This window comes from Pseudonaja textilis, chromosome 1 (genome assembly GCF_049901715.1).
Source record: "Pseudonaja textilis isolate UNSWEBS1 chromosome 1, rPseTex1.2, whole genome shotgun sequence".
Classification (NCBI taxonomy): domain Eukaryota; kingdom Metazoa; phylum Chordata; class Lepidosauria; order Squamata; family Elapidae; genus Pseudonaja; species Pseudonaja textilis.
The window spans coordinates 315,610,840-315,637,555 of NC_141990.1; the positions used below are offsets into that span (position 1 = coordinate 315,610,840).

At 37.8% G+C, this 26,716-nt stretch overlaps 1 protein-coding gene across 1 annotated transcript in view; it reads right to left on the minus strand.

Moving 5' to 3' along the window:
* LOC148128328 (vomeronasal type-2 receptor 26-like) overlaps positions 1-26,716 on the minus strand; it is a 343,174-nt gene that overhangs the window by 68,644 nt on the left and 247,814 nt on the right. The window lies entirely within an intron of this gene.

The following is a 26,716-nucleotide window of genomic DNA, read 5'->3' on the forward strand; positions in this document are numbered from 1 at the left end:
ACTGATTGACAATGCTTACACTCTGAATGGATTAAACAACTATTTAAAACTACAAACAGTTTTTGTCTCCAGTGTGTGTATACTCTTGGGCCCAGCCTCTCTCATTTGGCTGCCTGGCTTGACTGCTGCTGCACACTCTGCTTGGGGGTTTGTCCCCAAACACTAACATTGGTTATGGGCCCAGCCTCTCTCATTTGGCTGCCTGGTCTGACTGCTGCTGCACATTCTGCTTGGGGGTTTGTCCCCAAACACTAACATTGGTTATGGGCCCAGTGAGCACAGTCTAATTAACCAGGATATAGCAGTGAGAGTTGGTCTGAGTTGCACATTACTGTAAAAACAAACTGTTTCTCAACTGTTTTTAAATAGTTATCTGAAGAGCAATGGCACAAGTAAATTTGCCAAATCTGTCCATGATATCCAGATTAGATGGAACAAACTATGTTTCATGGTCAATGAAATGTAGTTTACTTCTACGAAGAGAAGGTTTGTGGGACATAATAACAAACCCACCAGATGTATCTAACTTAGATCCTAATGATGAAGAGGATGATAAAAAGATACAAGACTATAAACGAAAGAATGAGCAGGCTTTATGCATCATAGGACTGACTCTCTCAGACCAGCAACTTATCCATATCCGTGGAGAGGAAAATGCTGCAAACTGCTGGGAGAACCTCAGGAAGATATATGTTCGGGACAGAAGAAGGTCTGAACGTGACCAGCTGAGAGAAGAAGAGAAATTATCTTCAAAGCTTGAAAGAAACCAACTTAGTAAATTAAAGCACCCGGAAGAAGAGAATTTATCTTCGACGGCATACACAATTAAAAAGTGTTTTAATTGTGGAGGCAGAGGACATTTGGCAAGATTCTGCAGAAAAGAAAAAAGCCAGAATGTAAAAAAGCCAAAGAAATCCTTTGAACTAGCCATGTTTAGCAACTGTGATGTGAAGAATGATTTATGGGTGGTGGACAGTGGTGCATCCCACTGCATCACGAGAGATAAGACAAAATTTATAAAAATGTCTACAAGCTCTCAACATATATCACTTGCCAATGGTTGGAACCTCAAGGCCAAGGGTGAAGGTATTGCATACTGTCCATGCTTAAACCAGGATATAAAAATGTTGTATGTACCACAGTTAAAGATGAACTTGCTTTCTGTGAGGGTATTAGACAAACTAGGTTATGTAATTACATTTAAGGATAATAAGTGCATAATTGAAAAAGATAACAAAAGGGTAACTGCAGCTTTAAATGGAACATTGTATGTATTACATGATAGTAAGAAAGGGGAGGCACAGACTGTATTTAACAATATCAAGCCTCATAATGAATGTATCCATTTATTGCATAGGCGTTTGGGGCATGTAAATTTTAAAATGCTAAAACGTACAGTAGAGTTATCTGATGGAATAAGGTTAAAACCTTGTGATAAATATTTGCGTTGTAATGTCTGCTGTGAAGATAAGAGTAAAATATTGCCTGCAAATAGGCTAAATGGTTTCAAAACTAAAGAACCTTTAGAAGTAGTATTTGCAGACATTATAGGTCCAAAGAAACCCAGTATGGGGGGTGCTCGATATATACTGAGCATTATGGACCATTACTCTAGATATGGGTTTTGCTACCTAATGAAAAGCAAAACTGAAACATATCAACATTTCTTCAACTGGTTAAAATTTGCAGAAAGAAAAACTAAACGGCAACTTATAACCCTGGTGACAGATAATGGTACGGAATTTGTTAACAGCAAATTCCAGAATAGATTAAAGGTAGCTGGAATAGAGCACAAGAAATCTGCACCATACAGACCACAACACAACGCATTTATTGAGAGAAGAGGCCAAACACTACAGGCAATGATTAGAACAATGTTAACTGATTCTGGATTACCTGATTCTTTGTGGGGGGAGGCCACAATGTGTGCTAATAACATATTGAACAACGTTGTTAACACAACTACTGGTGAAATACCATTCACCATGTGGCATGGCAGGAAGCCTGATCTGAGTTACCTGCACACATTTGGTGCACCAGCATGGGTGCATATCCCTACACAACTCAGGCGTAAAGGGCAACACAGAGCTAAACGATTATTCTTCGTTGGTTACCAAGCAAACCATAGGGCATATAGATTTTGGGAGAAAGGCACATCTAAGGTGTTATGTAGTGCCAATGCCCAATTTCTAGAGCACGTAGGATGGGATAAGTTAGAACAGGATAACAATAAAGAAGTAATTATTGAATCCTATAGAAATCCCATTAATTATCCCTGTAACTTTAAAAATAAAGTAAAGAGAGAAATACAGGCAGAGATAGAGCCCATAAAGGAAGAAATAGTAGCAATAGCTGAGCAAGCTGAGGAACATGAACAGGTAGTAATTCAAAAAAGTCCTCATACAAGCCCTGTAATTCCCAGAAGAACTACACGAATATCTAGACCGCCTGATAGATACCAGGCTAACACGGTGTGCCAGGAAAATAGAGTTCCATATACTGTGGATGAAATAAAAATGTATCCTTCTAAAGATAAGGAAAGTTGGTATGCAGCAATGAATAAGGAATTGAAATCCTTGAAGGATATGAAGTTATATGAAAATGTGAGATTACCTGGTGATATAAAACCCATTGGCTGCAAATGGATTTTTAAGATAAAGACTGATAAGGATGGTAACATAATCCATAAGGCAAGATTAGTAGCCCAAGGTTTTAGACAAAATGCCAATGACTATGATGAGGTATTTGCACCTAGTCTTAAAGCAGCAACATTAAGGGCAGCCTTAGTGTGGGCAGCCAGCAAGAAATATATAGTTAACCATCTAGATGTGGAAACTGCTTACTTGCACGCTCCACTAAGACATACTGTATATATGAAAAAGCCTATTGGATTTAAAGGTGAAAATAATAATGATTGTTGGTTGTTAAAGAAGAGCCTCTATGGTCTTAAACAATCGGGCTATGAATGGAACCAGTATATTGTAAAGGAACTAAACAATATAGGGTTTAAAGCTGGTTTAGCCGATCCATGTCTGTTTAAAAGGGAGACAAATGGGAAAATATCATTATTATTGTTGTTCACAGATGATATTGCCTTGATTACTGAGACTAATGATGAAGCAAATAAAATAATAGCATCATTAGCCAAGAAAATAAAAATCAAGCAATTAGGGGAGATAAGGAAATATCTAGGTTTGAATATACTGAAAACACAGAAAGGTTTTAAGATATCTCAGGAAGATAAGATATCTAAATTGCTAATAGATTATAAGATGGAACTTTGTAAGCCTGCAAAGACTCCAGTGAGTCAGGATATTTGCAAAATGGATGCTCAAAGTCCCAAATTTGATAAGGTATTATATCAATCTTTGATTGGTAGCTTATCATACATTAGCAATTGGTCAAGGCCAGATATAGCTTATTGTATTAATCAACTGGCACGACATAATAATGATCCACTTCAATGTCATTGGATAGCATTAAAGAGGATTTTAAGATATCTTAAAGGAACATTACACCATGCACTGTATCTAGAACCAAAAGGTGATCTCATACTGAGTGCTTATGCAGATGCTAGTTTTGCATCAGAAAGAGACACAAGAAAGTCGACTTCAGGAACAGCCATAATGCTGGGTAAGACATTAATAGGTTGGAAGTCAATAAGACAACAGCATATAAGTTTGTCTACTATGGAGGCAGAATTCTCCTGTTTATCGCTATTATGTACTGAGTTAATTATGTATAAACAAATGATGATTGATATGGGTATAACTGTAAATTATCCTATAATTGTACATGAAGATAATCAGGCAGCAATTCAAATGGCCACGAATATTGCTGTAAAAACTAGGAGCAAGCATACGGATTTAAGGTACCTAAACGTTATACAATTTGTAAAGAGTAAAATGATACAGCTGAAGTACTGCATGTCGGAGGACAATATAGCTGATAATTTTACTAAAGCCCAAGGTGCCATTAAGCACCTAGAGAGTTGTGAAAAGTATGGGTTTAGATTGTAAGGGTATTATATATTTATATCACCCAAAAGGGGAGAATGTTGGTTATATTGATACACCAACTAGGTTTGGGTGAATAAATATATAAACCTAGGTTTAAGTGTTTGTAGCTTTAAGCACCAAACTGCAATGTAATTATATAATTAAGGGTGCGGTTACAACCTGCAATAAAAGGCAGTGAGAGAAACATAACAGTCCTGGTCTCCCTGGTCTCCCTGCTCTCTGCCTGCCTGCTGCTTACTCCTGTTTGAGACATCTGCTTGTTACTGTTTGCTGGCTACTGTGCTGGATACCGTTTCTGCTGAACAAAAGGACTATTTTCCTTGGTGAGCTGATATCCTGTGAATACTCAGCGTTGTCTTCGAGAGAAAGGTATTGGGAGGAGAAGATTTACAAGCAGATAAGGACATATTACTGACTAGTAAATGGACTAAGTTACTGGATGGATATATTTGTGAATGACATATGGACTGATTGACAATGCTTACACTCTGAATGGATTAAACAACTATTTAAAACTACAAACAGTTTTTGTCTCCAGTGTGTGTATACTCTTGGGCCCAGCCTCTCTCATTTGGCTGCCTGGCTTGACTGCTGCTGCACACTCTGCTTGGGGGTTTGTCCCCAAACACTAACACCCTGTATGTATGGAAAACTTGTTATTAAAGATGTGTTTCTTATTTCAGATATTTCTAAGTTTATATGGCAGAGGAAAAAATGAGGGGGGGGGGGAGGGTTAGCAGACCTGAAATTGTATTTTAAGCCATATTGTGTGGCCTGGTTAAAAGAGTGGGTGAACGTCCAGAATAAGAGACTACCTGAATTAGAGGGCCACCAATTAAGGTTTGGATGGCACAGTTATTTATGGTATGAATACAGTTAAGGTTGATTTTAATAATCACTCGGCTAGAAGTGGAATACTAAGAATTTGGAATAAATATAAAAGAAGGTTCTATACAAAGTTGCTTCTTTGGAATTCCCCACCCACTCAAGAAGCTGTTTTTTTTTTTTAAAAAAAAAAAGGTAGTGAAGCCAGACAGGTGGACGTACAGTAACATATTATCTTTCAACTCTGGTGAAGTTACATTAAAGTTGAGGGAAGAATTTGAATTAGAGAGTTATGCTTGGCATTGCTTTACATATCAAGAACTGAAAGAACGATTTAAATTGGATAAAAAAGATTTATAAAATGTTATTGAAATTGAATTTAGAAAGTGAATATGTAAAACATTGTGTGATTCAGTGAACAAGGAATTTTCGATATAATGTGATGCTTGAACAATGGAAAAATATGTGGTTGAAAGGTTTTATATTTTCACTAAACTATAATTTAAAAGAAAAATGTTATAAAATAATGTATCGCTGGTATTTAACACCGGATAAATTATCTAGAGTGTATAAGGGTATTTAAAAGGAATTTTTGAAGTGTCAAAGAAAGAAGGAACTTTTTACCATTTATGGTGGATATGTGATAAAGCAAAGAAATTTTGGATTAAGATATTATAATACAGAAAATTCTTAAAACAAAAATAAAAAGTTGCCCCTTTGGATGTCCCCACCCACTCAAGAAACTTTTTTCTTTAAAAAAAAAAAGAATTGGTAGTGAAGCCAGACAGATGGACGTACGGTAACATATTATCTTTCAACTCTGATGAAGTTACATTAAAGTTGAGGGAAGAATTTGAATTAGAGAGTTATGCTTGGCATTGCTTTACATGTCAACAACTGAAAGAACGATTTAAATTGGATAAAAAAGAGTTGTGGGTTTGATTTTGGTAAAAATGAATTGGAAATCTTACTGCATGGTAGTGATGATGGGTTTTCTGCTAAAATAAAGCAAGATCATACACACATGTGAAAATAAATCGGGAACCCTGTAACTGTGGAGTCTGTCTGGCAAGAACAAATAATTCTTATCCACAGGAAATATGTGTCAGTCGGTGCTCCATTCAAAATCCAAGAAAGAAATACTTAGACTCCATGAATTAGAGAAAAAAAATCTTTTACTGAAAAATGAAGTGGTAGCATCAGTACGATTCCGAATCTGAGAGATTAGGCATGCAGATCACATATACAAAGTGATGTAATTGTTCCCACCCCCCATAGTTCAAAAGATTCTTCCAATTAAAAGTTCTGAATATGATCATGTGGACATCTTCAGCTGGTGATGAGGCCTCTGTCCGTTGACCTTGGCATATTTTGATAAAAGTTTGTAGCTGCGCAGAGAAAAGAAAGCTAAGCAAGTAATAGAAACCTAAAAGCAGGAATTTATACCCCCCCCCACTCCTCATTTACACAACACAAGAATGTAACACCTCCAGCTCTCTTCCCAGACAAATCCCCCTTCCTCCCCCCATTACTTATGGCAGCCAAAAGATTCAAAGCAATAGTAGAAAATCTTGAAGGCTGACATTATGCATGTGTAAATCTTGTAACAATCCTGGCTAATTAGAAAGCTGATAAAAGTAACATGAGTTAGACAACTGGTAGACCTCAACTAATAGTTAGGATTAGAGATGGCCTGCAGCAAATCAAATGTGTATTAGATAACTCCTAGGCAAGTCATTAGCTAAGACTTGGAAATAGGGACAGCTAGAGACCAATGGAACAAATTGTAGAATTATTACTAAAATGTTTATTAGATGATGTTTCGTATTATCTCGCTTTATGCCACCTTCTCCTTTAGTGAAAACATATAAAAGTTACTCTATCCTTTGTTCTTGGCTCTTGGCATTTTGACCAGAAGCCCTTTTCCTTGAATAAAAGGCAATCCAATAAAAATCAATCAGAAAACCTGCACCTTGTGTCTGGCGTCCATCATTGGCTTCAGCACCAGGCTCAGAGCCAAATTGGGGAGAACGGGGTCAATATTGCTAAGATTTATAAAATGTTATTGAAATTGAATTTGGAAAGGGAACATGTAAAACATTGTGTGATTCAGTGAACAAGGAATTTTCGATATAATGTGATGCTTGAACAATGGAAAAATATGCCGTTGAAAGGTTTTGAATTTACACTAAACTATAACTTAAAAGAACATTTTTTATAAAATAATGTATCGCTGGTATTTAATACCGGATAAATTATCTAGAGTGTATAAGGGTATTTCAAATGAATTTTGGAAGTGTCAAAGAAAGAAGGAACTTTTTACCATTTATGGTGGACATGTAATAAAGCAAACAAATTTTGAAGTAAGATATTATAATACATAAAATTCTTAAAACAAAAATAAAAATGAAACCAGAAACTTTTCTTTTGGGTTTGGAAACTTGGAGAAAAAAATTGGAACTTTTATCTTATATATGTTGACACACAAAAATGGAAGGACACTTTGATTCCCATTATGTGAATGGCTATAGAAGCTGATGAAGTTGGCAGAAATGGCTAAATTGACCATTTTGGTTAAAGCACAGAATATAAGTACTTGGTTTGCACATGAAGACCGCTTGTGAACTTTGTGTTTAAAGTGGAAAAAAATGAAAAGTTGATTTGGGGTTTTACCGATTAGGCTGATGTTTTTCTGGAAATGGTTAGTTTATATTATTATAAGAAAACAAATAATTGTAGTTTAATGTTGATGCTTTTTCTTAATGCAACAGGAGTTGGAAGTCATTGTTTCTTCTATTCTTTTCCCCAATTTCTCCTCACTTTCCTTTCCCCCTTCCCCCCTTCCCCCCTCCACCCCTTCTACTGTGTCTTCCTATTTACTTTTGTGTTTTATCTTATCACCTAGTAAAAAATGTTAAACTGAAAAAAGGTGTGTTTATTATTTCTCATTTTGTTCCTTATTTAGTTTATTTTTAAGGTATTGTTTCAAAGAATTGGGTTCGATATCAGTGTTTCTATACATATACAATCTATTTGTGTATGTATAGAAACTTGAAGCTTTATAAAATTTCCTTTTTTTTGAAATAGCCATGTTTAAATCCTCCCACCCATCAAGATCTGCAGTGCTGCCTCATTGATGTGATGCTCAGAATTTTCCTCAGAGGAATGGTCCTGTGAATGAATCTTCAAGAAAAGAATTTCAGACCTGGCAATTTGGGGAGCAGCACCACAAACGTCCAAAAGAAACACCCAGGTGACAATTCCTACCCTTCAGCTGCAGCAACAGAAATTTGCAAGTCCTACAAAAAACATTGCAGTAAATATCCTGAGATTCTTCCTCAAATTCCATTTCTGCTACCATTCCAAAAAAGCACTCATGTTATCTGATCAAACTAGGGCATAAACCAAAACCAATCTTGTGTGCAGGGGTCATTTCCATGCAGGTCAACTACACAACTTCCACCATGACTCCGTCTGCTCTGTGAATTAGAAGAAGGGACTCAAACATTTTTTCCATTCTGTTGCATGAAGAGAAGCTTTTGCCAAGGGGATATACAATGGCTTTTCCCTGCAATTATCAGAACAACAGGCATTCTTCATGTATTCCCTTTGGATTTCTAGACACAAAGATCTTCCAGGATAAAACTTACTTTAAAAAATACACCTGAGTTCACCAGCTGGCGGACAGAATGTGACACCTTAGTCTGTCTTGAGAAGAGCTCCCTCCTGGGGCACTCATATGCCTTTGTTTCATCTATGGTCATGGCCCAAACACAAGTAAAAAGGAAGCATGGTTGCTATAAATTTGCCCTGGGGACATCCAGGCAGCACAGGTGGTGTCTGATCTGCTAAACTTCCAGTGAGATTTCAGGAGGAACCTTCAAATCAGTCTATGCATAAACCTTGGCTTTTGTTTTAGGAAGGAAGGTGATAAGAATGACCAGGCTGGAGTCATGCTACTGTTGACACTGTTGCTCTTCTGGCTCCTGGCTCCAACTACAGCAAAGAGGCTCCAAACCATTTGTGTGTTCAGGGATTATGTCCACTTAAGGAAAAGGAACTATAGGCATGATGATCTCATTATTGGTGGGAAGTTTCCCCTGGGAACCATTGTAAAGTCTCCTGTCCTAGACCTGAATACATTGATTCATCATCTACATAATACATAAGTTTCAGCTGGAGGGGAAACATGCAGATAATTTTTTTTTGTTTGTTTCAAAATCGGGGACTTTTTTCAGAAATGCTTCTTTTAGTATTTGCACTGTCCCGGTGTAGTACACATTTTGTGCTTTTCTCAATAAATTAGCAAACTGTTAAAATGAGCTGGAATTCTCAAAATCTTCATCAGGAAGATGATGCTCCCCAACATCACCCTTGGCTTCCACATCTATGGCCATTTCCAGAGGGAGAAATTTTTTTTCTTAAACAGCTTCTCCATCCTCACCTCACGAGGCCAAGTGGTTCCAGGTTACAAATGTGATATTCAGGACACTCTGCTCTCTGTCATTGGTGGTCTCAGTGCCAAGTCCTCAAGGCAGATGGCCTCCATCTTCAGCATCTTTAAGGTCACACAGGTAAGAGAACTTTCTTGGATACAGTGTGGAGTGGACAAAGATCAAAAGCACACAGAAAAGCCAAAGATGAACCTAAAAGTAGTTTTTTGTTGGGGTGGGGGATATAATGAGCTTGTGATTCTTATTTTATTCTTTATTAAAGGGTAACCATCATTTTATTGCCACTTATTCTCTATATTAGGGTGTTGGTTTCTTCTCTTTTCTTCTGATCTACCTCAACCAATAAAAATGGCAAAAAAGGGAAGAAGATTAATCCTGATTAAGTCTGACTGCCCAAGAATCTGCCCAGTTACATTTTTGAAAGGAGCATGAAAGGAGAAAGTTACAATATCTACAATGCTGGTTATGCTCTGGCACATGCTTTACATGCAATGTATGGATCCAGAGTTCGAACGAGCATCATGAGGCTTGGAAAGAGGACCTCAAATGTCCAGTCATGGCAGGTAATTTCTGAGGCTTTTGACTCAATCCACAGATGCTTAGAACAGAAATTCCCCATATGAATTTTTTCACTTCCTGATTAAATGCCCGCAAGCTCCCATACCAATTCATCTGAGACCCCATCTGAGATGCTTCCTTAAACATGGCCCAGTAGATCAACCATTCTCCCTGCATTCTGCAGCCTTTCACAACAAGCTAGAGAAAATCAGTGGAATTTCTGAAGGCTCTGATAGAAATTATTTATTAATTTCAAACATTCATTTATCAGTTAACAAGGTCTTGGGCCAAAGGAACTATTGGAAAGTATTACAAGTATTACAAGAAGAAAAGCCTACCATTCAATTTAGATTGTTGGAATTCAAATTCTCGTATTTTGATCAAATTGGAGTTGGAAAGCACGTCCAGCAAAAAAGGGGAAACTTTTAGTTTCAGAGTTAAATACACCCAATTCTTCAGTTCACACTAGGAGATGGAACTATCTGCTCAAATATAAACCCATCTTCTCAAGATGGCCATTATGTGATGGTAGAAGCTATGACATCTCACTTGTGGCTCTAGCCCAAATACTCCAATATCTGGTGGTCTCTTTTATTTCAGATTCTCTCCTATTTGAGGAACATGCAGTTCAATAGCAGTGCTGGAGATGAAGTCACCTTCTCAGAAGATGGACTGGGATGTGCTCGTTGTGATCTTCTCAACTGGGTTCTCTTCTCCAATCAATCTTTTGTCCCCATGAAGGTTGGGCAAGTAAATCCTGAGGCTCCTACAAGCCAGGATTTCACCATTAAATATGATGGAATCATCTGGGCTACAAAGGTGGGCTTCAAAGAAATGTTACAAGTACAAAGAAAGATGCATTCTCTTACTGAGATGCAGAACAACTTTCTAATTGAGCAATAATTAAGCCAGAAATTAGGGCAGTCATTTGATGAAAAATCTGCTTTGCACATTTGAGGTCTCATTTGTGTCATTCCACAAAGGGTTAGGCTTGGGAACATTGTCTCTTTGAAATATAGGATGCAATTACAGGAAGCAACAGTGATTTTTTATGAGATAGACATGAAATCCTATCATTCAGCAAAACCTTTCAGTTTACCAATCTAAACTACCCTGGTCACAGAGTCTTTCCCGATCCTCAGCACTTCTTGGCAGGATAGCTATAGGGCAGACGTTATGAATGTCCAACTATTTTGAATGAGGACGTTACAGCAAAGAGCTCTCTGTTTGTTTTAATTTCGAAGGGGAGTCCTAACAGTTTCTGCCAGTCGTTATCTTGTTATTTCCTTCAGTTTGATTTGATTGTGAGATGGCTGCTTTATGTTTGTTCGTTTGAATTTCCAAGAGGAGACATAACATTATTGTTCCTGGCCACAAACAAACCATCTTTCAAGCAAGATGGATTTAAATCAACTGCAGCGTTTGGTAGAGCAGCAACAACAACAAATTAATCAGGTACTGCAAAGCAATGTGACGCTTCAGAATCAGGTAACATAATTGCTGAATTATGTTTCTAGCTTACCAAGCCCTGCTGCTGTTCCCCCTGCCCCTCCTGAGAGGAAAAGCCCAGTATCCATGCCGGAGAAATTTTCAGGACAAATGGACGTGTTTCCGGCATTTCTGGGGCAGTGTCAATTATTTATGTCCTTGAGGCCTGAAAACTTTCCAAATGATTGGGCTAAGACAGGATTTATTCTTAGTCTTTTATCTGGGCAGGCTGCTAATTGGGCTACTCCCTTGTTAGTTCAAGATAGCCCGTTGTTGAATAATTTCCAGGGTTTTCTTCAACAAATGAGAGTGATGTTTGAGAACCCAATTAAGATACAAACTGTGGACAGACGGTTACGGGACATTAATCAGGGGAAACGTTCCCTGCAGGAATACGTTGCAGAATTTCATTTGCTGTGTATGGACTCTAACTGGAATGAACCGGCTCATATGGCTGCATTCCAGGAAGGCTTGTCTGATGCCATCAAAGATGAGCTGGTCCATGCAGAGAGGGCTTTAAATTTGGATGCATTGATAGTTCAGTGCTTACGAATTGAAGCTCGTTTACAACAGCGTGGAAGCAGACGGCCCATTGTGGAACCACCTTCTCTTTTTCGTTTACAAGCTACAGTTAAGACGGAGGAGCTGATGGATTTGGGGGCACTCCGCCCTCGCTTAACGGCGTGTGAACGTTCGAGAAGGTTTCAGGAAGGCTTGTGCCTTTATTGCGGGGGTCTGGGACATTTTGTTAATTCCTGCAAATGGAGAGGGACCCGCAGACCCATACCTGAAACCACTCTTGGCTCGTTGGGAAAACAGGGTAGACCTGACCTCAAGGAAACCCTAGGTCGGACACATTTCACATCCCCACCTCAAATTGCTGAAGTAAATCCTGGCCCTCCTCGGCATTTACTTTTGGACACTCGAATTTTTCTACAGTCACAGAAGGAGGGAATTCCTGCTGTTGCATTGGTGGACTCAGGGGCTACAACCAGCTTTATGGACCGAGCTTTTGCTACGCACTATGGGATCCCATTGGTTGCTGTACATCCACCCATTAAGGTGGAAACCATGGATGGGCGTGAGCTCAAGTCTGGGCCCATTCGTTTCGCCACCCAGCCGTGCGTATGATCATTGGGGATCATGAGGAGGCGATAAGTTTTTATATCACCTCGAACCTTCATCTCCCTTTGGTGCTCGGAATGCCCTTATTGCATTTGCACAATCCGTTGGTGAATTGGTCGCAGAATGGTATTTCTTTTCCAAGTCTCCAATGTGTAGACCACCTGAGACAATTGGAACGAGCGACGCCTCCATTGGCTGTGGGAGACAGAGTGGGGTTGTCAACGAAACATCGTCAAGTTAATCATCAGACTCGGGGGAAGGGCCCTGCGGTGGGGGATAGTGTTGTGATTGGAAGGATTGGTCCTGTTGGGAGTTTTGACTCTGATGACTGTTAGATCGTGGATTGATGTCAGAACCAGGAAACGTTAATCTGAAGGGCAAGCCAGTTAATTAGCATGTTGCCTTAATGGGTATAAAAGGACACAGCTGAGCTGGTGCATTTTGCCAGGAACAAAATGACTATTTTGAATGAGGACGTTACAGCAAAGAGCTCTCTGTTTGTTTGAATTTCGAAGGGGAGTACTAACAGTTTCTGCCAGTCGTTATCTTGTTATTTCCTTCAGTTTGATCTGATTGTGAAACGGCTGCTTTATGTTTGTTCATTTGAATTTCCAAGAGGAGACATAACACATCTATGTCAATTTGTTAGAGCAGGAGGGAGCAAAAAAACCTATGAATGAACAGATTTGAGGTACAAAGTAGAGAATTTAAGAAGGGATAATGTATTCACAAACAAAACACTAGCATTCCTGTATAGTAGATCTATCAGTCTATTGTGGGTTCCATTATAAAATAGGAGAAATAACAGGCAACTACCCCAGATGGAAAGCCACTCATGGAAGGGCTCAGTGAATGGATAGCTGGAACTGAATCCTCATCTCAGGCTAATCTATCACCAGGATCATGGTAAATGATTTGCTCTTTCTCTGCCCCATAGATGGCACATGCGTTCTTTCATCAATCCGTTTATGAGTTGGTCACCAGCGGAAAGAAAACACGTCTATCACCTTTGTGCAAGGAATAAAGTACATTGCAGTTTCTCAAAAAATCCTTAGACAAAGACTTCTGATTTCAGATGCAGCTCACTGTGAACCATGCCCAGAAGTCCAATTTCCCAACAAGGACAAGGACCAATGCATTGCCAAGGAGATCCACTTCCTTGCCTATCAAGACACCGTGGGATATATTTTATTTTTTCTTACTTTTTTCCTCTCAGTGATCACAATAGCAGTTCTGGCAATGTTTCTTAAACATTATGATGCGTAGTGTCAAGGCCCGCAACCGAGATCTCACCGACATCCTCCTGGTCTGTTTCTGCTCTGCTTCCTCTCCTACTTCTTCTTCATTGGTGAATGAGGGAAGCTCACCTGTCTCTTCCAACGATCTGCTTTTGCCATTCTCTTTTCCCTTGCGGTTTCCTCTGTATTGGCAAAAACTGTCATGGTGGTTTTGGTCTTCATGGCCACCAAGCTAGGGAACAAGACAAGGAAACTCTTAGGAAAACCACTGACCAACTCCATTGTCATAGCCTGACCCCTGATCCAAGCAGTCCTTTGTGCCACCTGCTGGGAACCTCTCTCCCATTTCTTAGTTTGGACTTCCAGTCCTTGTTTGGAGAAATCATCTTGGAATATAAGCAAGGTCAGCTGTAATGTTTTATGGTGTGCTCTCCTACCTAGGACTTTTGGCCTTGTCATTTTCACAGTGGCATTTCTAGCTAGGAAATTGCCTGACAGCTTTAATGAAGCCAAGTTCATTACTTTTAGCATGCTGGTCTTTTGCAGTGTTTGGATCTCCTTCCTCCCCACCTACCTTAGCTCAAAGGGAAGTCCATGGTGGCTGTGGAGATCTTCTCTATTTTGGCCTCTGGAGCTGCTTTCTTGGTTTGTATCTTTTTCGCTAAATGCTACAATATTCTGCTGAGCCTAGATCTGAATTGTAGAGAAAATATAGTAAGATACAAGAAATTCTAACTCATTATCAGCCTCATTTATATTTGTCTTTGTGGCATGTTTAGAAGGTGATATTTTTTTAAAAAAATGTTGACAAGCTTGTTCATAAAGATGTGTTTATTATTACAAGGTGGACATTTTCTCATTTTATTCCTTTTAATTTAGTTCATGTTTTTAGTTAGTATTTTAAAGAGATGGTTCAATATTAGTGTTTTTTAGCAAATATGGTGGTTTCCTTAGATACTTGAGGCTTTATAGAATTGTCTATTCAATTATTTTTGAATTGGTAGAGTTTAAATCCCCCTTAATAATCTCTCATGATATTAAATCTCTTGGACTTCCATGGGAAATGATCATGATTTATGATATCTCCATTCAGGGAGAGTCTGCACGGAAAAAATTCAACACATGCCCAGGATCATAATCAAAGTTCCTTAGTGCGCATACTTTCCCTGCAAGGTCAATCAGGGTAGGACAGTCATCCCAACTTCCACATAGTCACACAGTCCTGTGACATACGGTAAGTTAAAGGGGATACCCAGAATCTTCAATGGTGCCTTGGAGTAACCTGGGAGCTGTTGAGGTAATTCCCTGTTAGGAGAATGAGCGCATACAGGGAGACATAGTGGGAGAAGTGTTTGAATAATACACACACAGCACACAGATACACTGTACAGTTAATATAGTTTTTACTTTCAATAAACATTTAAGCACAGTCCAAGCAAGCAGTTCAAGTCTTTCACAGATAAAGCAGTCAGTGTTCATTTCAGGGATAATTTCAATATCAAAGTCCAATATTAAAAACAGTTCTGTAACAGACTTACATCAATGATCAGGAACAGTCATAGGAGGAAATGGCAACTCTCTCCAACAGAAACAGTAGAGAGACTGAGACTTCTGAGACCAAGCAACCCCGGTTTCTGGCTCCATCCTATGGCCATTTGCGGAACCACACCCAATTACAGTTTTTAGCATTTACTTCAAGATACAGCATTAAAATGTCTATCCTGGTTTATATATTTCCAACCCAAATAGCTGTTAGGTGACTTACATTCCAAACATTCTCCCCTTTGGGTAGGACAGTATATACAACCTTAAATTTTAAATCCATAATCCTCACAGCAAGTCTTATGCTTTATAGAGCCTTGGGCCTTTGTAAAATGATCTGCTATATTGTTTTCTAACATACAGTATTCTAGCTTAATCATCTTACTTTGCACACATTGTCTCACATTTAAATATCTTAAATCTGTATTTTGTTCTTGTTTTAACAGCAATATTTGAAGCCATCTGTATTGCTGGTTGGTTATCTTCATAAACAACAATAGAATCTGTTACATCAATTCCCATATCAATCAATAGTTGCTTATACAAAACTAAATCTGTACATAATAAAGACAAACATGAGAATTCAGCCTCCATTTTTGACAAACTTAGATGTTTCTGTCTAATAGATCTTCCTCCAATCAACACTTTTCCCAATAATAGAACAGTACCCGGTGTAGATTTTCGTGTATTTATGTCTGTAGCAAAACTTGCATCAGCATATGCAGTTAAACTCACTTCATCTTTAGGCTCCACATACAATGCATAATGCATTGCTTGTTGCAGATATCTTAACACATGCTTAGCAGCTTGCCAGAGCCTTTGAGTCGTCTCAGCATCAAATCTCGCTAATTGATTAACACTGTATGCTATATCTGGCCTTGAACAATTACTGAAATAAGATAAACTACCAATTAAGGACTGATAAATATTCTTATAAAAAAAAAGGACTTTGAACATCACTATGGCTAAACTCCTGGCTCATTGGTGTCTTATTCGGTTTACAAAGTTCCATTTTAAAACTTTTTAGAAATTGGTTAATTTTATCTGCCTGTGAAATCTTGTATCCTCCCCTAGTTCTATCTATCTTTAAACCAAGATATTGTTTGATTTCTCCTAACTATGTTATCTTAATTTTTTTCTCTAACATATTATTTTAGTAGCTTCTTGTTCAGTTTTGGTGATTAATGCTATGTCTTCAGTAAACAATAACAATGAAATTACACCATTACTTTCTCTTTTGAAGAAACATAGATCAGCCATGCCAGCTACAAAACCTATTTTAGTTCATTCTTTAACTATACACTGGTTCCACTCATATGCTGATTGCTTCAAACCATAAAGTTTCTTTTTAGATCTCCAGCAATCAGTAGTATTATCATTTTTGATACCGAATGGTTTCTTTAAATATATAGTGTGTTGCAATGGTGCATGCAGATATGCGTCTCTACATCCAAATGATTTACAATACATTTCTCTTTAGCTGCCCACACTAATGCTGCTCGTAATGTAGTAGCCTTCAGACTAGGTGCAAACACCTCATCATAGTCATTTGCTCTCTGATTGAACCCTTGTGCTACTAACCTGGCTTTATGGATAACAATCCCATCCACACCTGTCTTTAGCTTATAAACCCATTTACATCCTATGGCATGTTAACCTGATGGTAACTTAACATTTTCATATACCTCCAACTTTTTGAATGATTCCAGTTCCTTATCCATTACTTCCTGCCAAGCAGTCTGATCCTTACCAGAATACAATTTTAGTTCACTATAGTTACTTTGAACTGTATTCACTTGGCATACAACACTAGCCTGATATCTATCAGGTGGTCATGTTACTCGGGTTTAATGTCTTGCTAATACTGGGCTTACTTGTGGACTTTCCTGTGCCACCTGCTCCTGTTCTCCTACCTCCTCCTGTGCTGGTTCTACTACTTCTTCCTGTGCCTGTTCTTCCTCTTTAATGGTTATTCATGGTTTACTTATTTCATCTTTAGGGACTATTTGGGTGTCAATAATAATATCATTACTGGATTCCTGTTCCAGTTTATTCCATCCAATGTGCAATTTTTTGCACTTGCACTACAATAAACATGAGCTGTGCCTTTATCCCAGAATCTAAATGATCTATGGTTGGCCTCATAACTTACAAAAAATAACTTCTTAGCTCTATGTTGCCCTTTCAGTCTTACTTGTGAGGGAATATGCACCCATGCTGGAACTCCAAATGTGTGTAGGTAACTTAAATTTGGTTTTCTGACATGCCAACGAGTGAATGGCAATTTTCCAGTTGTTGTATTAACTACATTTCTTAAAACATGGTTGCTACACATTATGGCTTCACCCACAATGTTTCAGGCAAACCTCAGTCAGATAACACAGTGCGAAGCATGGTTTGTAATGTTTTCCCTCTTCATTATACAAACGAGTTATGTTGTGGTCTGTAAGGTGCAGAACATTTATGCTCAACACCAGCCAATTTCAAAATAGCTTGGAATATTTTGTTAACAAACTCAGTCCCATTATCAGTAACTAAACTAATTATTTTACTTTTCATTTTTCTCTCTGCAAACCTTAGCCAGTTAAAGAAATGTTGGAATGTTTCGATTTTGTTTTTCATAAAATAACAGAAATCGTATTGTGAGTAATGGTCCATAATAATCGAAATATAGCAATACACAATATCACAATTATGTCAGCAAAAACAACCTCTAAAGTTTCTTTGGTCTTAAACCCATTAAGTCTGTTTGCTGGAGTAAACTTACTTTTCTCTTGGCTACAAGCATTACAGTTTAAATACTTGCTGCAGGGTTTCAAGTTTACTCCCTCTGACAATTCAACGATTTGTTTGAGCATTTTGAAATTAATGTGCTCCAGACATCTATGCAGTAAATGTATACATTCATCATGTGGCTTAACATTGTTAGAAACTGAGTTAGCCATCTTCAACTGGTCATCATGTATCACATATAAATCATTCTCTAAATTAGCAGTAACACTTTTACCCTCTTTCTCTATTATACAGTTATCTCCCCTAAAGGTTACTACATAACCAAGGTTAACTAAATTGATAAATTAAATTTCAGTTTAGGTACATATAACATAGTTAAATGTTCATTTATACAAGAAGAAATATGCAGTACCTTGACCAGGTGCCTTCATCTTCCATCCATTTGCCAATGATACATGTTGTTTACTCGTGGACATCTTTACAAACATCTTTCTATCTTTAGTAATGCGCTGCGATGCTCCACTATCAACAACCCAAAAATCATGGTTTACAGTTGAATTGCTAGACACAGCTAAACTAACATTCTTCTTAGCCTTCTAGTGTTGCCAGTATTCTGTCATTTTCCCTTGTTACAGAATCTAGCTATATGTCCCCTAGCCCCAAAAGAAAAATATTTCCTAACAGTATAGGCAGTGGAACACAAATTCTCTTCTTGTGGTTGTTCCTTTCTCAGTTGGTCCCTATCCAGCTGTCTTCTTGCTTCTTCTAACAACCTTCCAGTTATGTCAGTCAATGTCAGTTTATCTCTAGGCAGGAGTTCCAGTGAAGATATGTAATCATCATAATTTTCATCCAATGAGGAAATAATGTTGTAAACTTGATGCAGCTCTGAAAATATCAGTTCCTTTTCATGTAGCTCTTGAAAAGTTCTTTTCATAAAGTTCAAATGAGCTAACATATCTCCACCTTTCAGAAGATGTGCTCTAAACAGTTTATAGGTAAGATGTATGTGTGCACCTACACTGTCACGAACATAAATCCTCTTCAAATTCTCCCAACACCTAGCAGCAGACTCTTCTCCATGAATATGGACTGGCTGCTGGTCACTCAGTGTTGGTCCAATTATACCAAGAGCTCGTTCGTTTTTCTATTTTAAGTCATCAAGCTTCTTGGCATCATCCTCATTTTCTGGATCACAAGCATTTACATCTGGTGGATCTTGAACTACATTCCATTAACCTTCTCTACGCAGAAGTAGACTGCACTTTATAGATCAAGGAAACACAGTTTGTTCCATCCAACTGGGTTATAAAAAGAATAGGTATAAGTATATTTATTCCACCAGATAAACACTGAATGCACCAATTATCACATTAAAAAAGAGAAAAACCTTCTACGCACAAATTCCACCTGTGTTTTCTACAATTTTGTAAACAACAAACTAAAAGACTGAAGGTCCATCCCACCCCTGAAAGGACCTAATGGTAAAGACTACAATGATGACACCATTAAAGCCAACATCTTTAACACATTCTTTGGCTCAGTATTTGTAAAAAGCAATGGATCATGCCCAGTATTTCCTAGTTGAACCACAAACAACTACAATGATCTAATACATATCAATTTTACAGAAGACAATGTTGAAAAAGTACTACGCAATCTAAAACCATCTCAATCTATTGGACCAGACGGAATATGTGTCTACTTCTTTAAAAAGCTATCCACTGCTATAGCAGAACCTCTAAGCATAATCTTTGAAAAATCTTTCAGGACCAGATCCTTGCCTAACCTATAGTCACAAGCCACAGTCATACCCATTTTCAAAAAGGGAGACCTCAGCCTAGCTGAAAATTACAGACCAATCTCCTAATGCTGCGTCACCTGTAAAGTCATGGAATCAATTATTAACCAATCCATTATCCTCCACTTAAAGACAAACAACCTACTCTCCATAAAACAATTGGTTTCAGAAAAACACTCTCTTGTAATCTGCCACTCTTACACTGCAAAAACATATGGACTACACAACTCAATCAGGGCAAAACAATAGACACAATCTACATAGACTTCTGTAAAGCCTTTGATTCAGTGGTACACGAAAAGCTACTCCTAAAACTAAAATCTTACGGTATCTCTGGACAACTGCATAACTGGATAGAAGCATTCCTGTCAAACAGATAACAAATGGTCAAAATTGGGAGTGTCCTGTCAAATTCTGTACCTGTCAATAGTGGTGTTCCCCAAGGCAGTGTTCTAGGACCAACTCTATTCATACTCTACACAAATGACCTCTCTGATCATATTAAGAGCAACTGCGTTCTCTTCGCTGATGATGTAAAGCTATTCAATATCACAGAGAATACTGCTACCCTTCAAAAAGACCTTGACTATGTATAAGAATGGTCAAACAAATGGCAACTTCAAATTTCAACAAATAAATGCTCTTTCCAGATATTGGCAAAAAAAAATCAGAAAATAAAATACAGGCTGAATAGTCAAGACCTTGTTGATTATCTAAACTCTGTCAAAGACCTTGGAATACTCATCTCTAATGATCTAAATGTAACTACATAGCCAAAAAGGCGTTAAGAGTTGTTAACCCAATCTTACATAGCTTTTTCTCTGGTAATATTACACTAATAACTAGAGCATACAAAACATTTGCTAGACCAATACTTCAATACAGCTCATCAGTCTGGAACCGACATTAAGTATCTGATATTGGCACAGTTGAGAAAGTCCAGAAATATTTCACAAGAAGAGTTCTCCCTCCTCTACTCGTTGTAGAATACCTTATGTCACCAGACTCAAATTCTAGACCTAGAAAATCTCGAACTACACCGCCTTCGGTCGGATCTAAGTATAGTATATAAAATCATACATTGCAATCTCCTACCTGTCAATGAATACTTCAGCTTCAACCATAACAACACAAGAGCACACAATGGATACAAACTAAAGGTTAATAGCACCAAACTTGATTGCACGAAATACAACTTCAGCAACAGAGTGGTCAATGTCTGGAATACTCTATGTGGCTCTGTGGTTTCTTCCCCAAACCCCCCAAAATTTAACCTTCTACTATTGACTTCACCTCTTTCCTAAGAGGCCTGTAGGGGGCATGCATAAGTGCACCAATGTGTCTATCCCTTGCACCAGTGTGCACCATCCCTTTCCTATTCTTTCTTTTTATTTTTCTTATAAGTATCTATCTCATGTATTCAAAACTATTTTACTGATACCTATTATCTTGTAAGCAATTGACAAAAATAAACAAATAAACAAAAACAAAAAACAAAAAACAAACAAATAAATAAAATTGTCTCCTCTCCTCTCCTCTCCTTCGTCTCCTCTCCTTCCTCTCTTCTCTTCTCTTCTCTTCTCTTCTCTTCTCTTCTCTTCTCTTCTCTTCTATTCTATTCTATTCTATTCTATTCTATTCTATTCTATCAGTTGACCTGTCAGGAACTTTCTCCTTAGTTCTAGTTGGATCACTCCTTGATAAGGTTCAATCCATTACTTCACCTCCTGCCTTCAGGTGCTTTAGAGAAGAGGTTGATAGACTTTTCTCTGTGACAGCCCATCAAATATTGGTTCATTTAGGTCAAATTCACATCTTCAGCATGACTCCATCTGCTCTGGACATGACAAGAAATACAAGAATGTTTTTTTTTTCAATTTCATATGTGCTTATTTTGGTAAAGCTATATCTAAAGAAACCATGATACAAAGGACCAATGATAAAGATTTTTTTTTCTAGTTTCAGAGTAAATATTTGGTGTTACTCCAGATTCCTCAATTCTCCACCAAGAGAATCCTCTAGCTTTTCAGACATAAATTCATATTCTCCAAATTGTCACTATGTTCTAATAGAAGCCATAATCGTAGCTCTAACCAAATACTCCTATTTCTAAAAATCACGTTTATTTCAGATTCTTCCCTATTTGGGCAACGTGCAGTTCAACAACACTGCTGGAGTTGAAATCTCCTTCTCAGAAGATGGACTGGGATCTGCTCGTTATGACCTTCTCAATTGGCTTTTCCTCCCCAATCAATCTTTTGTCCCCATGAAAGTTGGGCAAGTGAATCCTGAGGCTCCCCCAGGCCAGGATTTCACCATTAAGTCTGATGCAATTGTCTGGGCCACAAAGGTGAGCTGCAAGAAAATGTTGTAAATTCTGGGAAAGATTCATTCTCTTCCTGAAATGCAGAACATCCTTCTAACTCAATTGAGTCAGAAATCATGGCAGTCATTTTGTGACAAATCTGCTTTTCATGTAACACATTTGAGGTCTGATTTGTGTCATTCCACAAAGGGAACAATTTCTGTTTGAAACACAGAATGCAATTACAGCAAAAAACAATGATTTCCATGGACCATTTCTGCTCAGTTGCATCCTCATAGTTCTTTCTTTTAGAAATGCTGTGGTTCACTTACAAGCCTTCCTTTGCAGGATGAAACCCCAGTTCCAATCTCCAGCATCTGTTGGTGGATTGGGAGGTTCACTGGCCTGCATCCACTAGTAGCTGTTCCTGGTTTTTGATAGACAATGGTCAACAATTTGTTTAGAAGAGATTCTGAGCATAGAAATAGGAATGTGGGAACCAATTAAATAATTCATTGGTATTTCTCTCTCAGACTATCCCCTTTGCCAGGTGTGGCAGGAAGAGGTGCCAGGCAGGAGAAAGGAGAAGAGTTCCTGAGGGCAAGCAAGTTTGCTGCTACCAGTGTGACGCTTGTCCAGAAGGGACCTTTTCTAATCAGACAGGTAGACCAGACTTTAAACCTTAATCAAAAGAAGACATTCATTAAATCAATCTATTTTTGTTCTTGTTGTCATTTGTGATGAGATTGATATCCATTCATAGTGCCCTACCACAGAGGACACTTTTCCTAATCCTCAGCAATTGCTATTAGGATAGATTGAGGGCAGAATTTGTAAATCCCCAACATGCATTTCCACTCTAACATCCAATTGTGAAAACCAACTTCCAATGTTCTCCTGAGGTGGTGTGGTGTGTGATCCAAAGGTTTAATTTTTATCAGTTAGTGCACACTTCTTCCATCAGCTCTATCAACCTCTGAGGAAATAGACCTGCCAGAGAAAAAGGAGATCCATCTATCTCTACTGCTTTGATAGAGGAGGATCAAAAAGACTGAATGAACAAATCTGAAGTACAAAGCAGAGAGGTTAAGGCAGGGATATTATACACAGAATTAAAATATCAGCATTCCTGGATAACAGATCTGTCATGCTTCTCTTGGTTCCAGTATAAAGTGAGAGATAAAAGAGGCAGTAATTACCCATGGAAGTGCACATTGAACGGATAGCTGCAATTGAACAAATCCTCATCAATTGTTAGATGTCTCAAAAATTGCACAGTGGGTTCTTTATTTAATCCCTTTGTAGGTAAGTCAATAGCAGAAAGGAGATATGCATATCAAAAGACAAAGAATTTTGATTTCAGATGCAGTTCATTGTGAATCCTGCCCAGAAGACCAATTTCCCAACAAGGTCAAGGACCAATGCATTGCCAAGAAGATCCACTTCCTTGCTTACCAAGACACCCTGGGATACACCTTAGCTTTTCTTGCTCTTTTTCTATCTGGGATCACTTCTGCAGTCCTGCTGATTTTCTATAAACATCATGACACACCAATTGTCAAAGCCAACAACCGAGGTCTCAGCTACATCCTCCTAGTCTCCCTTCTGCTCTGCTTCCTCTGCTCCTTCCTCTTCATTGGTCAACCAGGGAAGCTCACCTGTCTCTTCCAACAATCTGCCTTTGCCATTCTCTTTTCTCTTGCAGTTTCCTCTGTGTTGGCAAAGACTGTCATGGTGGTTCTGGCCTTCATGGCCACCAAGCCAGGGAACAAGACAAGGAAACTCTTAGGAAAACCACTGACCTATTCCATTGTCATAGCCTGTCCCCTGGTCCAAGCCCTTCTTTGTGCCACTTGGCTGGGAACCTCTCCCCCATTTCTTAATTTGGACTTCCACTCCTTGTTTGGAGAGACCATCTTGGAATGTAAGCAAGGCTCAACTGTAATGTTTTATGGTGTCCTCTCTTACCTAGGACTTTTGGCTCTTGTCTGTTTCACAGTGGCATTTCTAGCTAGGAAATTGCCTGATAGTTTTAATGAGGCCAAGTTCATTACTTTTAGCATGCTGGTCTTTTGCAGTGTTTGGATCACCTTCCTCCCTACCTACCTGAGCACCAAAGGGAAGTCCATGATGGTAGTGGAGATCTTCTCCATCTTGGCCTCTGGGGCTGGTCTCTTGGTTTGTATCTTTCTTCCTAAATGCTATGTTATAATACTGAGGCCCCATCTTAATTGTAAAGAAAATATAGTAAGAAACAAGAATTTCTAATTAATGCTAGGATTAGCTTCATTTATATTTATCTTTGTGGCATATTTAAAATGTGATAATATTTCTAATAAATGATGTCGTGAAGGAGGAATTTGTCCATAAAAGAATTCCTTATCAAGTTCTGCAACTGCTTATAATATTCCTGTGATCAGTCTTTTGTTTTTCATGTTTTCAAAGTGTCCTTAACGAGGTCCAATGCCCTTTACGTATGGAAAACTTGTTATTAAAGATGTGCTTCTTATTTCAGATATTTCTAAGTTTATATGGCAAAGGAAAAAACCAAGAATTTCATACAAACTAGGACAAGATGCTAAGGAAAAGTGGGGGGTACCAGACCTGAGATTGTATTTTGAGACATATTGTCTGGCCTGGTTAAAAGAATGGGTGAACCTCCAAAATAAAAGACTACCTGAATTAGAGGGCCATGAATTAAGGTTTGGATGGCACAGTTTTTAATGGTATGAATATAGTTAAGGTTGATTTTAATAATCACTTTGCTAGAAGTGCAATACTAAGAGTTTGGAATAAATATAAAAGAAGGTTATATACAAAGTTGTATCTTTGGATGTCCCCACCCACTCAAGAAGCTTTTTTTAAAAAAGAATTGGTAGTGAAACCAGACAAATGGAACTATGGTAAGATATTATCTTTCAACTGTGGTGAAGTTACATTAAAATTGAGGGAAGAATTTGAATTAGAGGGTTATGCTTGGCATTGCTTTACATATCAACAACCAGAACGATTTAAATTGGATAAAAAAGATTTATAAAATGTTATTGAAATTGAATTTGGAAAGTGAACATGTAAAACATTGTGTGATTCAGTGAACAAGGAATTTTCGATATAATGTGATGCTTGAACAATGGAAAAATATGTGGTTGAAAGGTTTTATATTTTCACTAAACTATAATTTAAAAGAAAAATGTTATAAAATAATGTATCATTGGTATTTAACACCGGAAAATTATCTAGAGTGTATAAGGGTATTTAAAACGAATTTTTGAAGTGTCAAAGAAAGAAGGAACTTTTTACCATTTATGGTGGATATGTGATAAAGCAAAGAAATTTTGGATTAAAATATTATAATACAGAAAATTCTTAAAACAAAAATAAAAAGTTGCCCCTTTGGATGTCCCCACCCACTCAAGAAACATTTTTCTTTTAAAAAAAAAGAATTGGTAGTGAAGCCAGACAGATGGACGTACGGTAACATATTATCTTTTAACTCTGGTGAAGTTACATTAAAGTTGAGGGAAGAATTTGAATTAGACAGTTATGCTTGGCATTGCTTTGCTTATCAACAACTGAAAGAACGATTTAAATTGGATAAAAAAGAGTCGTGAGTGTGATTTTGATAAAGATGAATTGGAAATCTTACTTCCTGGTAGCGATGATGGGTTTTCTGCTAAAATAAAGCAAGATCATACACACGTGTGAAAGTAAATCAGGAACCCTGTAACTGTGGAGTCTGTCTGGCAAGAACAAATAATTCTCATCCACAGGAAATATGCATGTGTAAATCTTGTAACAATCCTGGCTAATTAGAAAGCTGATAAAAGTAACATGAGTTAGACAACTGGGAGACCTCAGCTAATAATTAGGAATGGAGATGGCTTGCAGCAAATAAAATGTGTATTAGATAACTCCTAGGTGAGTCGTTAGCTAAGACTTGGGAATAGGGACAGCTAGAGACCAATGGAACAAATTGTAGAATTATTACTAAAATGTTTATTAGACTATATTTCTTATTATCTCGCTTTATGCCACCTTCTCCTGTAGTGAAAATGTATAAAAGTTACTCTACCCTTTGTTCTTGGCTCTTGGCATTTTGACCAGGAGCCCCTTTCCTTGAATAAAAAGCAATCCAATAAAAATCAATCAGAAAACCTGCACCTTCTGTCTGGCATCCATCATTGGCTTCAGCACCAGGCTCAGAGCCAAATTGGGGAGAACGGGGTCAATATTCCTAAGATTTATAAAATGTTATTGAAATTGAATTTGGAAAGGGAACATGTAAAACATTGTGTGATTCAGTGAACAAGGAATTTTCGATATAATGTGATGCTTGAACAATGGAAAAATATGTCGTTGAAAGGTTTTGAATTTACACTAAAATATAACTTAAAATTTTGTAAAATAATGTATCACTGGTATTTAACACCGGATAAATTATCTAGAGTGTATAAGGGTATTTCAAATGAATTTTGGAAGTGTCAAAGAAAGAAGGAACTTTTTACCATTTATAGTGGACATGTGATAAAGCAAAGAAATTTTGGAGTAAGATATTATAATACATAAAATTCTTAGAAAAATAAAATAAAAATGAAACCAGAAACTTTTCTTTTGGGTTTGGAAACTTG